This window comes from Emys orbicularis, chromosome 10 (genome assembly GCF_028017835.1).
Source record: "Emys orbicularis isolate rEmyOrb1 chromosome 10, rEmyOrb1.hap1, whole genome shotgun sequence".
NCBI lineage: Eukaryota > Metazoa > Chordata > Testudines > Emydidae > Emys > Emys orbicularis.
Genome location: NC_088692.1, coordinates 88,609,749 through 88,623,813, shown reverse-complemented (window position 1 = coordinate 88,623,813; position 14,065 = coordinate 88,609,749).

Below are 14,065 nucleotides of genomic sequence, written 5' to 3'. Positions count from 1 at the left end.
TCTGTCTTCTCTTCTCCAGACTAAACAAACCCAAATTTGTTCAATCTTCCCTCATAGGTCATGTTTTCTAGACCTTTAATCATTTTTGTTGCTCTTCTCTGGACTTTCTCCCATTTTGTCCACATCTTTCCTATGAACATGTGAATAGAAAAACTTGGATACAGTCAGCTTTAGAAGATGTATTGTGACAGGTTGAGAGGAAATTGTAGCTACTGTTCCCTGCCATGTGACAGGAATATCTAACCCCTACCATATGACTGGGGCTAGGAAATAAAAATCTGCATTTTTTTAGTACTGTCACATCTTTATTAGTGATAAACATTGATTATGAGTGAGTTGGCGCCCTCTGAAACAAGTAAACAACTCAACAAGTTCGGATGCTTATCTGAACCTTTTGAGTCTGCACAATTGGGTTTGGAATATCACAACAGAATTCTTGCTGGACTTCTGGTACTCTCCAATGCTTGTTGGACCACAAATACTATAAGAATAGCTTTCTCTAAATATTTTGGTAGTGGGTTTTCTGGTCCGAGAAAGAGGCATTGTCAGAGCACGGGATCTAGGAAATCTGGAATTCTGGTTTCAGCTGCAATAGTGTATCAGAGTGTTCTGTCGTTCCAGAGGGCAAGCTCTTCCACTTCCATCCTAAATAAATTTATTCTCCCTTTAACCTGCATATCTGATCTCCCTAGACTGCAGCATCTTGGTCGAGATATATCGCGTCCACTGCTTTCCCCATATCCACAGACCCAGTTATCTCATCGTAGAAGGCAATCAGGTTGATCAGGCATGACTTGCCCTTGGTGAATCTCTGTTGACTGTTCCTGATCACCTTCCTCTTCCAAGTGCTTCAGAATGGTTTCCTTGAGGACCTGGTCCATGATTTTTCCAGGGACGGAGGTGAGGCTGACTGGTCTGTAGTTCCCCAGATTCTCCTTCTTCCATTTTTTAAAGATGGACACTATATTTGCCTTTTTCCAATCATCCGGGACTTCCCCCAATTGCCATGAGTTTTCAAAGATAATGGCCAATGGCTCTGCCATCACATCCGCCAACTCCCTCATCACCCTCGGATGTGTTAGATTGACTTGTGCATGTCCAGCTCTTCTAAATAGTCCTTAACCTGTTCTTTCACCACTGAGGGCTGCTCACCTCCTCCCTGTACTGTGCTACCCAGTGCAGCAGTCTGGGAGCTGACCTTGTCTGTGAAGACCGAGGCAAAAAAAGCATTGAGTACTTCAGCTTTTTCCACATCATCTGTCACTAGGTTGCCTCCTCCATTCAGTAAGGGTCCCACACTTTACCTGATGATCTTGTTGCTAACATACCTGTAGAAACCCAGAGGAGTGAGGGATGCGTCATAGGGGTGCTATGCATTGTGATCTGTTCCATGAACTAGTGAAAGCAAGACCACTAAGTAATGCAGCTTATAATTGATTGTTGGCACAATGTTGTTATCCATACTGGCTCTCTTGTTTTTAAGTGGGTAGGCAAAAGGTTTTTTTGGGATAGCTGGTTTGGGAATATCTCTGAATTCAGAAAAACTTAGAGGTTATTGCTTTCTGAATAATTTAATGCTTGTATTGCTCTGCCAACTCAGAAAATTAACTTTTAATAGAAAAAAAAGTAGAATATAATTTAGTCACAGCTATTAGATCTGATGGGTTTTACATTAAGTGTAAAAGATGCGGAGCATTTAAGGACCATTACACCGCAGGGCTTTTTTATTATGGGAATCCTAGGCCTCCAAGCCAGCACTCTGCTGTGAAGAGTATTTATTTTTAGGTTTATGGAGGACATTCATGACGGGAAAGGCACACATTTTAAAAGAAAATAGGGCATGAAAATGTAATTCTCTCCCCCCCCCCACACACACACATTATAAAGAGCGAGTTTTATTTCACAATAACTGGTTTTACACCTCATTAAGTAGCGTTTTTTCTTAAATGCTTGTAAAGGACAATGGAGACCATTTTAAAAACTGTTACCTGCACAAAAAGGAGCTAAGGCGCATTATAATGCAATGGGGATGTTTCACTGCAGGGAAGCATCTTTTAAAACTAGCTCCCAGTGCATGGAGGGTCGAACATGATGGGAGGGAAGAAAACTCTTTTTAGGTGTAAGGAAGTTCCCACTTAGGGCCTGATCCTGCAATACAGTCACTGAGCATGGGCCTGAGATTGGAGATAAGGATACTGCACTGCATCATCTCGAACAGGATCACAAACTATATTCTGAGCATATATTAAGTTGAGCCTGCAATGACCTGTTCCTGAGACCGTGGGTGAGGTAATATCTCTTATTGCCTTGAATTCTCTTGGTGAAGTGGCCTGACCTCTTCCATCATAGGACTTCACCTTACAATTTGTGTAAACTACTTGTGCTAAACAATCTGTTCCACCTTGTATTTAGCTCTGACCCTCTCAGTTCCTTTCCCAGACCTGAAGAAAAGCTCGGTGTGTAGCTCGAAAGCTTCTCTCACCAACAGAAGTTGGTCCAATAAAAGATATCACCTGACCCACCTTGGTTCTGTAATATCCTGAGACGACCACAGCTACAACAACACTGCAAACAACTGCTTGTAGTAGTCAGACTTGGGCAAAGAAGCCTCTTGGTTGTCAGGCAGCTGTTAGTGACCTTATGCCTAATACTTGACAGCAAGAAACCAAGGAAGTCATGCAGTGGAAGCAGTAAAAAGGACCATTTCTGGCTGAATGTATGGCCAGTGGAGGGATCTGCAGGTTGGACTATGAAACCAATGGAATCTGCAGAAAATACCCAGATGTGGGGACAGCTGTGATGGAAGCAAGGGAAGGTGAGAAAGGAAAATACCTCAAATCTCTCTCGCCAATGGGGAAGAGGAGCAGAAAGAAGCAGAGAAATGTGCTAGGTTTGGGAGAACTGGAGTAAAAGCTCCCCATGAGCGTGAGAGTGGTAGGAGCAGCAGGAATAGAGCGAAAATAGCAAAAGTGTCTTCCTATGGTTGCATAGAGGCTCAGGGAATTGTAAGAAATAGACCACTTCAAACCTGTTCGAATTCTAAAGAAAACATGGGGTGGCTGGTATCTTATGCGTTAAATAGCATGGGAACGACTCAACATTACCAGGTTGAAAGCTGTACCTTGTCTGTGAGGTAAGGCACTGGAAATGACCAGCTGGGTTGTGAAGCCTGATATCAAAGCTTCCAATGGATGTCTTGAGTCCCGAAGAGAACATTATTCTCTAGACTTGAAGACTGTGCAGTGAGACTAGTGCTGCTTGGGAGCAGGCCGCTGTGAATTATATCGGCTCTTAGCACAAGGACAAGTTGACAGTGGCTTGAAACAGGGATTGTTTTCCCCCCCCACAGTTTACCCACAAACTCATGTAATGAGCATGAGCGTGCATGGACAACACGGCATATTCTCAGCTAGCGTGTAATAGTGTAACACTATTGAAGTCAATGGAGTTATACTGATTTTCAGCAGTAGAGAATCTGGTCAACTGAGTTAATAATTTTATAAATGTGCTGCTGGATGATAGCTTGTCTTATGGGGAAATGGAAAAGCTGCTGCAGATTTGGTAAAGCCATGAAATCTTCCCAACCACAAATATTGTGGGAAAAATAAAAAGTCTGGATATCTGAAAGAATAGTCCGTTTTTCAACCAATCAAAAATGGATTTCTTGTCCATCGTTCTAATGCTCTCAATTTTTCATACATGAAATTGCCTCCAGAATATTGCACTTCCTGTTGACAACCAGTGGATGCTGAGATAATGCAGAGATTTTAAGACCGCTCTCTTATTGGTAGTTAATAGTATGTAATACACACCGCCGAAACACGCCATTGCAAATCAGATCCACCTGCACTGTGCAATGCACTGCGCTGATGCAAGTTGTAACATTCTGGTGACCAGGAGGCTTCAGAAATGTTTCCTGATCTGTGGCGTTTTAGTTGACAGTGCCCAGAACTCTCCCCTCCCTGACGGAGATGGGAATTCTGCCCTGCGTCGTCCTGATGAACTGAGTAACCACACACCAGATGGGCTGGTCTGCGGCGACCCATGCCAACTGCCTGTTCCCGAAGAACATGGAGAAGAATGTGAGGAAGAGGAGGCAGGGCTATAATCCCCAGAGAGATGAGGAGGGGGCTTCTTCTCTTCCCCAGTGCACTCCTCCTGCACTAGTCGTTCAAGTGGTTGTCTCTCTCTGTTCTTTTTATTTGATCAACTTCTGAGATATTTTGGATACAGTACTAGGAACTTGGCTGTGGATCCAGATTCATACTACACGTAGCTTTCTCATTCACTAAACACACAACCAGGGTGGATTTGTAACCAGCCCCATTTTAGCATTTGTGTGTTTTCCCCTGAATTGTGGAATGGGTTGACTCTAGTGGACTGGGGTGTTAAGGGAGTTGATAATGAGAATTTGGGGGTCTCATGTCACCATTTCAAATCCAGACCTGCAGAGCTGTGAGGTACAGTAGTTACTATCTGGTCTGTTGTTTGTATTCCAGTAGCACCTATAGCCCTGGGCTCCTGACAGGGAATGGACCACTCAATAAATTGCCCAGTTCTGTTCATTCCCTCTGAAGCACCTGGCATTGGCCACTGTCAGAAGACAGAGTACTGGGCTAGTGGATCATTGGTCTGACCCAGTATGGCTGTTCTTACGTTCTTTCTTTATCTTATCTACTGAGCCAGGAATACAGTCACTAGCCAGCCTATAAGATACACACGACATTTATAAACACAGTAGTCTTTGCATATTCCATGGGGCTGCATCATGTCCCTTCTCAATAGAATGATGTTGGAATATTTCATGTTTCTAACGCTTCACAGCTGTTACCTTGTGCATTGCTCCTTACATCTGTTGTACCTGTGCTGGGTCAATAGAGGACATTAGTCTCTAGGACTTGCAAGACAGCACCTTACCTTAGTGTTAATTTCACTTAAAACATTTTAAAATGAGAAATCTGTTTGTTCCCTCGAGCTGCTCTGCCGCTCCCAGTCCTGCTGGGCAGAGGAAAGGATGATGTGATAACCTAAAATGACCATTCTGTTAACAGATCAATGAGCTCCAGAGCTACATCCTCTCCTTGTGGCCATGCTCAGAGGATTCTGAATGGAAGCCGTCTATAAATCAGACCGCCACAGAGTATTTTAATACCACGAGAAACTGCCCCCCGCTGCTTGTGATTAACCCTGCCATGCGCAGATCCTAAGCCCTGCTAGAGAAGGGCTCATGTCTGGAATGCTGTCTCGGGGAAAACACAAGCAAGGGCTAGCTAAGGACTCGCTCTTTTCCCCCACAAGCTTCTCCTGCTCCAATAGGGCTGGTTCCTGAGTGTTCTGCCTCTGAGCCCACAAGGGCAAACACCAAGATCACCTGCTTAACGGGCGTCCTTGGATTGGGGTCACCGTGCTCTGTACCCTGCGGGACTGAGCCCATGGGGAGAGTCCAGGAAAGCCAAGACTTTGTTCACTGACTTGGGGTTCGTAGCCCACTGTCTCTTGGCGGTGCGCGTCCATGCACGCTCTGTCTTAAATACAAACGATCTAAGACACACACAGACAAATTCCTGGCAGCAGGTTCCTTGCTGGGAGTGGGACCCCTGACCCTACTTTAACCTCTCTACCGTGACACCACATAACTCTCCGGCCGGCTGTGTTCTCCACGTGGTGACGGGTAGAATTGCTAGCTCTTTAGGGCAGGGCCTGGCTTCCTTATGTGTTTGTCAGCACCCAGTGCATCGCGGGTGCAGCCTGAAACTAACCCTAACCGACACTCTCTGGTTTGCCCCGTTTGCAGTGTTCGTATAATTATTAATCATGGAATTAATCAAAGGATCCCTCCCCAGCGACGAGTGTTCCAGCCTCAGAGAGAACATTCTGTCCACATAGCTTCATCCCTGTCCTTTGCGGCATTTCATTTCCCTGGGAAGAATGGCCGAAGTCTTGCTCCATCATAGAAAATGAAAGTACGGGACTTTGCTTCCATGGAGCGAAGGGTTTATCAATATGATGGATACGTGCGACGTGGGAGCCAAGACGGAAGCTCTGCTGACTGTAATGCAGCTTTGTCAGGCCCATTAGTCAGTGGCAGAGTCAGGATTTATTTGATGATATTTTATTTTGCTCCGAGCCTGTGCTCCATGAGGGCGGCTTTGCTTAGGTGCTTCCCTCCATGGGCAGCACTATGTCCAGCCTATGGGCGAGAAGAGAGGTTCTCTTCTACCTGAGACTTGTTGGCACATGTTCTAGCTCCTGCCAGGAAATTCCCGCCAGCCCCTGAACGCCCGCAGGCACAGGTGCGATAGCTCAGGGGTTTGAGCATTGGCCTGCTAAACCCAGGGTTGTGAGTTCAATCCTTGAGGGGGCCATTTAGGGATCTGAGGCAAAAATCTGTCTGGGGATTGGTTCTGCTTTGAGCAGGGGGTTGGACTAGATGACCTCCTGAGGTCCCTTCCAACCCTGATATTCTATGAGTAGCACAGGCCGGGGAGAACTGCCTACTAGTGAATGAATGAAGAGCCAGTATCCCCCTCCACTTGCCAGGCTATGGAAGCACATGCTGGAAGCGGCCTGGCTGAGTGGGTCTTGTCTGACATCCCCCTTCCAAGCAGAGATGCCAGGAGCCTCTGATTGGGCCCTGCTTTTGTACAGCAATCGCGTTGAAAGGCTTTGGGAGATTGGTCCTTGCTGGGATGCAGAATAGGGGAGCTGGCCTGAGCCAGCAGGACTTGCCATGGAGCTCACCACCTGGCTACAATACCAGTGAAAATACGTTTGGGAGGAAGGGAGCAAGGGAAGGGAGCTGCACAGAGGATGGGAACATATAAAAATGGGCCGGGACTGCTAAGGCCCATGGAGCACCTGGTGCGGTGTGCTATGAAATCCTTGCTAGACTGGACGTTCTGCACCTGCCTAGTTTAGTGGCATGTTCCCAATTGGTCTCCACACCTGTGCAGAGGAATTAACGTGTCTAGAACTGCACAGCATTCTGTCCCGATCCTCTGGACCCTGCACCCGTATAGCTATGGCTGCAGGATCGTGACTTACCCATGCTCCAACGTACCAGTTTCCTGTTCAAACTGTCGTGTTTCTATGTCCTGTGCTGCTGTCGTACCCTGCCACTGAGCCCACAATCGCAAGAGGTACTAAAAAACTATCAGGCCATCAAAGGAAACTTGAAAGCACAGGTAGCAGCGCCTAGGTATTAATTATAGGGTGCCCCGAGAAGTTCAAAACTGCGGAGGCTTGGTGCGCACTCAATGTCTTGCTTTAAACGCTTTGGGAATTAGCATGACAATTTGCAGGGCTGTAAGCATCTCTTACTGGTACTATCACACGAACAGCAAGATGGAAGGTGAACTGAATATTCAGACTGACGTTCACAAGGAATGACTCGGAGGTGAATGTTAGTAAGAGCATGTGATTCTGCAGGAAGAGCATGTCAGCTGGGCTGTGCATTTACTACAGCTGGTCAAAATCCAGCCCGTGGCCTGGGGGGTATTTCCCCCCCCCCAAAATTTTCTATTTTTTTTTTTTTTTAATTCAATGTTGCCACTGGAAAAGATGCGGGGCAGGGAGGGAAAGAGGCGAGAATGGGGGGGGAAAATTGTGTGTGTGTGTGTCTTTGTCAAAAAATTCCACAAAAAAGTTCAGTGGGGGTGGCACCAATACCAGTATCGCCAGTATTTTGTTTTTTAAAAACCATATAAATAAATATTTGACTGTGTTGGTTTAAGCACTTTTCAGCCTCAAGAGCAGGCCCCCTTCTGCTGCTACTTGCACAGACTTTACAGAACCAGAGGCACTCAGATCTAGCTGAGCACTTGAGACACATGCGACTACCTAGTGTGCTTAAAATTCAGCATGTGCTGAAGTGCTCTGCTGAATCAGGGCCTAAATTAGCAAGAGTCAGATCGTAGTAGCAGTGCTGTAAAAAACCTGGCGTGCCAGTCATCTTTTCTATCTGGTTTTATTCAGGTTCTTAATTATTGTTAATTGGCCTTTTGTTGTTCCATTGATAGTGTTTGGGACTCATATGGGCTGATTAGGGTGACCAGATGTCCCAATTTTATAGGGCCAGTCCTGATATTTGGGGCGTTGTCTAATATAGATGCCTATTACCCCCCACTCCCCGTCCCGATTTTTCACACTTGCTGTTTGGTCACCTGATCCAGTTAAGCCAAGTGAGGTTAAGGGACTTCTCAAGTCAGTAAGCGTTACAGATCAGACCTGTAGTGTATCAAACATATTAAGGTTCGGATCCTGCAATTAACGTGGGTGGACCGCTGTGCCCTCAGAGAGTCAGTGGGTGCACAGTCTGCCTGCATGCTGTCAACTGCAGGCTCTGAGCTTGACGTTATTTGTTATTTTACAATGCATTTGCCAAAGAAAACAGTGTGGTAAGAATGCATTATTGCTCACGTTGAGTGACTATGAAGCAAGACTAGCTTTGGCTGCGTTTCTGTTAACCACATTCGTCCTCTGAGTATGGCAAGATTGGGGATATGCTATTACTCATTGATTACATGTTCTTGCTCAGCCCTCTGTTAAACGCATTGCTTCAGTGTGTGATTGACGTATCTTAATAAGTAATGACATTCAGACTTGGCCACTGTGGCCTAAATGATTTCTATTATGGCCCCCCACTAGATTTTCTCCTCTCCTATTAGAAACTCATTTCTGTGCAAATATCCCTGTTCTTTATATAGACAAATTGCATATTATGGTTTATTTCAAGGAAACGATACATGCACAGTACCCAGTGAGCCAAATTCCTTCCTGTTGTAATGCCACTGAAGTCAGTGGTTGTAGCCACATGCTTTCTTATGGTCTTGGCATAAGTTACGTAATATGTGTAACCATTCGGAGAACTCAGTCGACTGGGGTTAGAGCAAAAGAGCTGAACTGAGTGTCAATGTATACGAGCAGTGAGTTCAGGGAACATTTCTGTCCCTCAGTGAATGCACCTGGAAAAAGGAGAGAAGAACAGGGCTTCCTGGTCTCAGGGCTGAGATGGACTTTCCTAATTAACTAAATTACAAAACCACATTTCTCTAACGGGGATGTGCTGGCAAGAATTAGACATACAAAGTCCACTCCCACAATATCCAGGGAGTTGTGGGCGAGCTGGGCTGGATCCGCAGAAGTTCTGTGAGCGCTGCTGGGGGAACTACCAAAGGGTCAGAGTTCAGGTTCCATTCAAATAAACACGCCAAAATTCAGCGAGGGGCCCGAAGCTTATTTGAACCTCTTGCATGTGCACATTTGGGCTGAATGTCTTCTACAAAGAGGCTTTCTGATGCGTTCCTCGGGGCTCCTTTCTTTCTTGGAGTGGGAAGCTCTTCAGAAAGGCTATTTGCATAAGATGTTCAGAACAAGTTTGAAAAGCCAAGAGGATCAAACCAGTTCTCTGGGGGGCTTGAATCACCATGGAAACAGCAGGCCCAGAGTTAGGGTTGCCAACTTTCTAACCACACAAAACTGAACACCCTAGCCCCGCCCCTTCCACGAGGGAATCTCTACAGAAAGGGTAACGCTCATCTGCACAGGAGACCGCTGCCTTGGAGACTGGCCCCAAGCTGTGGAATGAAACCCCTGGAGAAACAAAGGACCATCACAGACCTTCCCTCCTTCCACTGCAAGTGCCAGGGGCATTTCGTTGACCTGCCGCCTTTAACATAAACACAGAGCAATGTGTGCGTGTGTAGATATTATCCAAAAACTCCAAACCAAAACACACCTTCCGCGGGGGAGAATAGAGAGAACGAGCATGTGACTGGTGTTAATTGTGTTGCTTTGTCCGCAGCTAGAAGGCGCTCAGATGCTGCGGTGATGAGGGTGGTATAAGAACCTCTATAGAATAGAGTCCAATACAGAATTTCATTCCTGATGTGAATATCGCTGTCTGTAACTATTAACTGCAATTAGGCCAAAGGAGAAGTGAGAAGGAGGCAGTTACCTCGCCTCCCCCCCCCCCCCGGCTGCCATTTGTGGGGTTCACTGCACATGTTGGGAACCAGAAATTAAAATGTAAATTATTTGTATGATTTGAAGTTGAGTCTGACAAGCAGCTGCTGGTCTCTGTGCTGTCTGCAGCATTCATCATCTCCGCATCAACCTGTGTCATGGTGTCCAACAAGCCACCAAAAAGACTATTAATCCTGCCTTGCTTTTCCTTGTTCATTCCCCCCCTGTAGTTTGTTACGTTGATCAGTAGCCTGCCACTCCTGCCTGCCTCCAACTGGAAACACAAGACAAGCTCCCTGGCTTCCTCTTGCACTTAACATACTGTACAAATTTGCTCAACTTTGGCATCTTGCCTCAGAGGAATTTTTGTCATTTGAAGGTTTTAAATCCGCTATTTGAGCCACTCACAATTGTAAATAATAGGCTATTAGTTTATAAGCGGCATGCTTGTTGGCATTTCAGAATTCTCCGAGGGATTGCCCTGTCTTTGACACCCTTTAATGCTTATAAAATAGAACATTTAAAAAATGCGCCCCAGGAAAATTCATGTATGGAAAATCAGTGAAATGAATAGACATTTTGGGGCCACATGTTAGTCATTTTCGTGTTATTGCTTTAGCATGTCTTCACTGGAGTAAGTTAATGTTGGAGGCCATTCATGCCAGCTCTACACCTGGTCCAAGCTGGGAAGAAACAGAGCTTGAGCTTTCATCTTCTCCGTCTTCTGTTATGCCTGGAACCAAGGCTTGGCCCCACATCAGACAAAAGGGTGAGCTGAAAACCATCAGTGTAGCTGGTTTTTAGAGGAAGTCGTTAGAGCCTTATCAAGTTTATGTACTGGCAAAAGCAGGAAACCATCTCCTATAATGTGGCAGGCATGGCATGGCTGAGCAGAAGCTGGGCCAAAAACTAAATAATAACATCTCTGGGTTTGTGGTTTACTTGTTCACTCCAGATCAATGGGTAAAAGGTGCATTGAGCCACCTTGTAATTACCAGGCTGATGTGATTAGGCTTTAGTGGGAGATGCAGAAAGCTGAAAAGGGGCCGACATGGAAACACGTTTGAGTTTCCAAGGTGGAGATCTTGCTTTTCTCTCCTCATTAGTGGTTAGCTGCTAATCTTCCAGACGGCCAGCGTTTTGGTGTAGCTTTGAGAGAAACCAAATTACAGCTCAGCCTGGCTAAGAGGGTTTCTTCTATCCAATTTGTCGCTCACTTTCTGGTACTCCTATATAGTGGAAATAATTTCCAATAAAAATGCCAAGCGAGTGCATTTCTATGGGATTTTTGGCTTATTTTAAATTAATTGCAGATTCATTTTGCAGCAAATGTCTGGCATTTATTTTTTATTCATGTTGAGAAAACATTCGGTTTCTGCCAATAACTGGAAGGAAAAAAGTTGCTGCTCCTAAGAATTTCCTAAATGAAGTGGACGTTGGTACATGGCTTAAATTTTTCTGCTCCCTGGCTTCTGGCACGGCTTCAATTAAAATAAACAATATTCAGCTGGAGGTCGTGTTTATGCTCTCTGAGCTATAGGAGAGGGGACCTACTGAATGATGTTACTTCGAGTATCTGGCTGGCCTTTAATGATTGAATAATTAGGCTGGCTTTGCTTGATCAATAAATAGCCGGGAGCAAAGTCTGTTTCGGAGATGCAAACTCTTCTTTCTAGAACAGGACTGGATCAGTCGCTGAGCTCCGGCCATTGTCTTGAGCATGCTAAAGTCCAAACCCATTGGACGACAGGCTCCATGGAGCAGGGTTTTGGTCCTGTTTGTTGATTTTATATTTCCTCCACCTCTTGTAAAGCATCATGCACCTAATGATCATTTAAAACACAGACAAAACGAACAGGCCCTCTGCTGGCCCAGGGTGCACATGAGAGATTATACAAATGAATTCCAAACTCAGCGCCCTGGATTTCCAAATGGCCATAAGACCCTGATCATCGCTGGATGCCTGCAGCTTGTTCCTGGGGGCAGATTTGACTGGTGCTCAGAAAAGCAGAGGCACATGGAATACAGCTATTAGCACAGAATGTGCTAAAAACTGTAAAACCATGTTCATGCTTTACCTTTCTCTCCCCTCCCCCTCCCCATCCTGATAGCGCTGTTGTTGAGCACACACTGGTCTTTGCTGGGTAACACAGAAACCACCAGGCCAGAGGGGCTTGAACTGAAGCCCAGTGAAGTCCCTGGAAACAGTCCCACTGACTTCATTTGGCTTTTGCTCAGCCCCATGGGATTGTGGGTTGGCAAGAAGAGATCTTTTCCCATCTTATCTGAAAATCTTCGTCATGTCTCTGTGCATGGGAAGTGGGCAGGGACCCAGCTATCCAAGTGTCTCACCAGTCTCACAGCACCTGGTTCTCTGGCCTGAACAGGGCCTCTAACTTTTCCATAATTCTGGGGCCACCATTTTCTTCTACTTCCTCATCACCATGCCAGCCCTTGCCCCTCACTAGAGCTTGTCCTATGAAAACTGCAGCAACGTCCTACTCTAACTACAGGGAACCAGCGTATGGCAGCTACCGCAGACTGGTAATGGTTGATAAAAGATGCCTTCAGTAGTGACTGTGGTACGAGTGGAATGGCTGCCTGGCTAGTGAACCAGCTAGTGACAGGGAAAGGGGGGATACCATGCCTGAGTTCTGTCAGTCTTAAAATATCTCTGCCTTTGTGATGAAACCCAGCCGGGGAGGGGCTGGGCGGTGCTATAAACAGAGGAATGTTAGCGCAGAAGGGGCTGCAGGGGGGAACTTTGCAGTTACTCTCCTGGTGGTAGGGAGCGGAGAGACCTGTAGGGCCCATGAAGGTTTTTGCAGGGTGAGGAGAGAGTCCAGGGAAAGGCTGGTGGGAGGTAGCAGCAAGGAGACTAGTGGAGTGACCCTTCACTGCTTGGACTGGAACCTAGTGTAGAGGGTGGGCCTGGGTTCCTTTAACAGCCCCCGAGGAAGGTGGTGTGAAGCTCCTGAGATAAGGACTCTTGAGCGCCCTGAGGAAAGGGCATATGGAGCACTGGGCTGGGGAGAGAGGGAGGCAGACCAGACAGCGGGACCGGATGTTTATTTCTGTTGCCATGGAAGGGAGGGGGCTAACTGTGTCCTGGCTGGAGGGCCAAGTCACGAGATGAAAACGAGACCGCGGCAGGGCCAGAGCAGCTCTTGGCAGGGGGGCTAGCCATGGACACTTGCTATGCCAGGCCCAGCTGCGAGGGGGTGCACTCTTCTACTGCTTAACTGGCCTAGGGTTTGTGTGATGCTCCCGACTCCCTCTTCGAACTGCTGAACCTGGACGCCAGGAAAAGCGGGCAGGTAAAGGAAAGGATGAAAGCTGCATGGTCATACCAGGGGTGTGACAACAATCCCAGGAACACCACTCACATTTTGGAGGCCAGGGCTTTATTGTGCGGGTGCTTTGGGCTGTAGAGTGTCCAAAGGGCCAGCCCTGACATGAGCCAGCCTTGGACCATCAGCTCTTGTCCCTAGCCCCTGCCTGGCAACCACAGCTCTTCATCCCGGATACAGTCCGCACCAGGCAAATCTCCGTGGTCATGGGACCAGAGGGGGCGTGCGCTCTGCTTCGCTGGCGGACGGGCGCAGGGGAAGGGCCCGCCCATTTCAGTGGGCCTGCCCTGCCCTTGATTGTTTATGGACCCTGCCCTCTCGGCTGCCCCTGTTCTCCTCATCTGTGCGATGGTTTGAGAAGGGATCCCATGCTGCAGCTGGGATGGCTGGCCTCACGGATCCTGTGTTTCCCACAGCGCCATGAGCCCCTGGTCTTGTCAGCCTGTGCTTGCGGCTGGTTTGCTTGGTTCTTTGGCTGGATTTAGTGATGTGTCCTTTGCCCTCTGCTGTACGGCCCTGCACAGCTTTGTGATGGGCATCTTCCTATGGGGTAAATAATTCAATCCATGCGCGGGTACAGTCGTCGCTCCCTGCCCAGAAGTGCCCGGCAGTGGGGGAGGGAGGCTAGCAGCTCGTCCTCCTAGAGCGACCATAGACGGCCAATGACGCACGGTTTCTTTAGAGTTTGATGGCCCTTCCCGTCCCAACAACCTCCCTCTACTGCCAAAAACAGTCGAGACACAATGGCAATT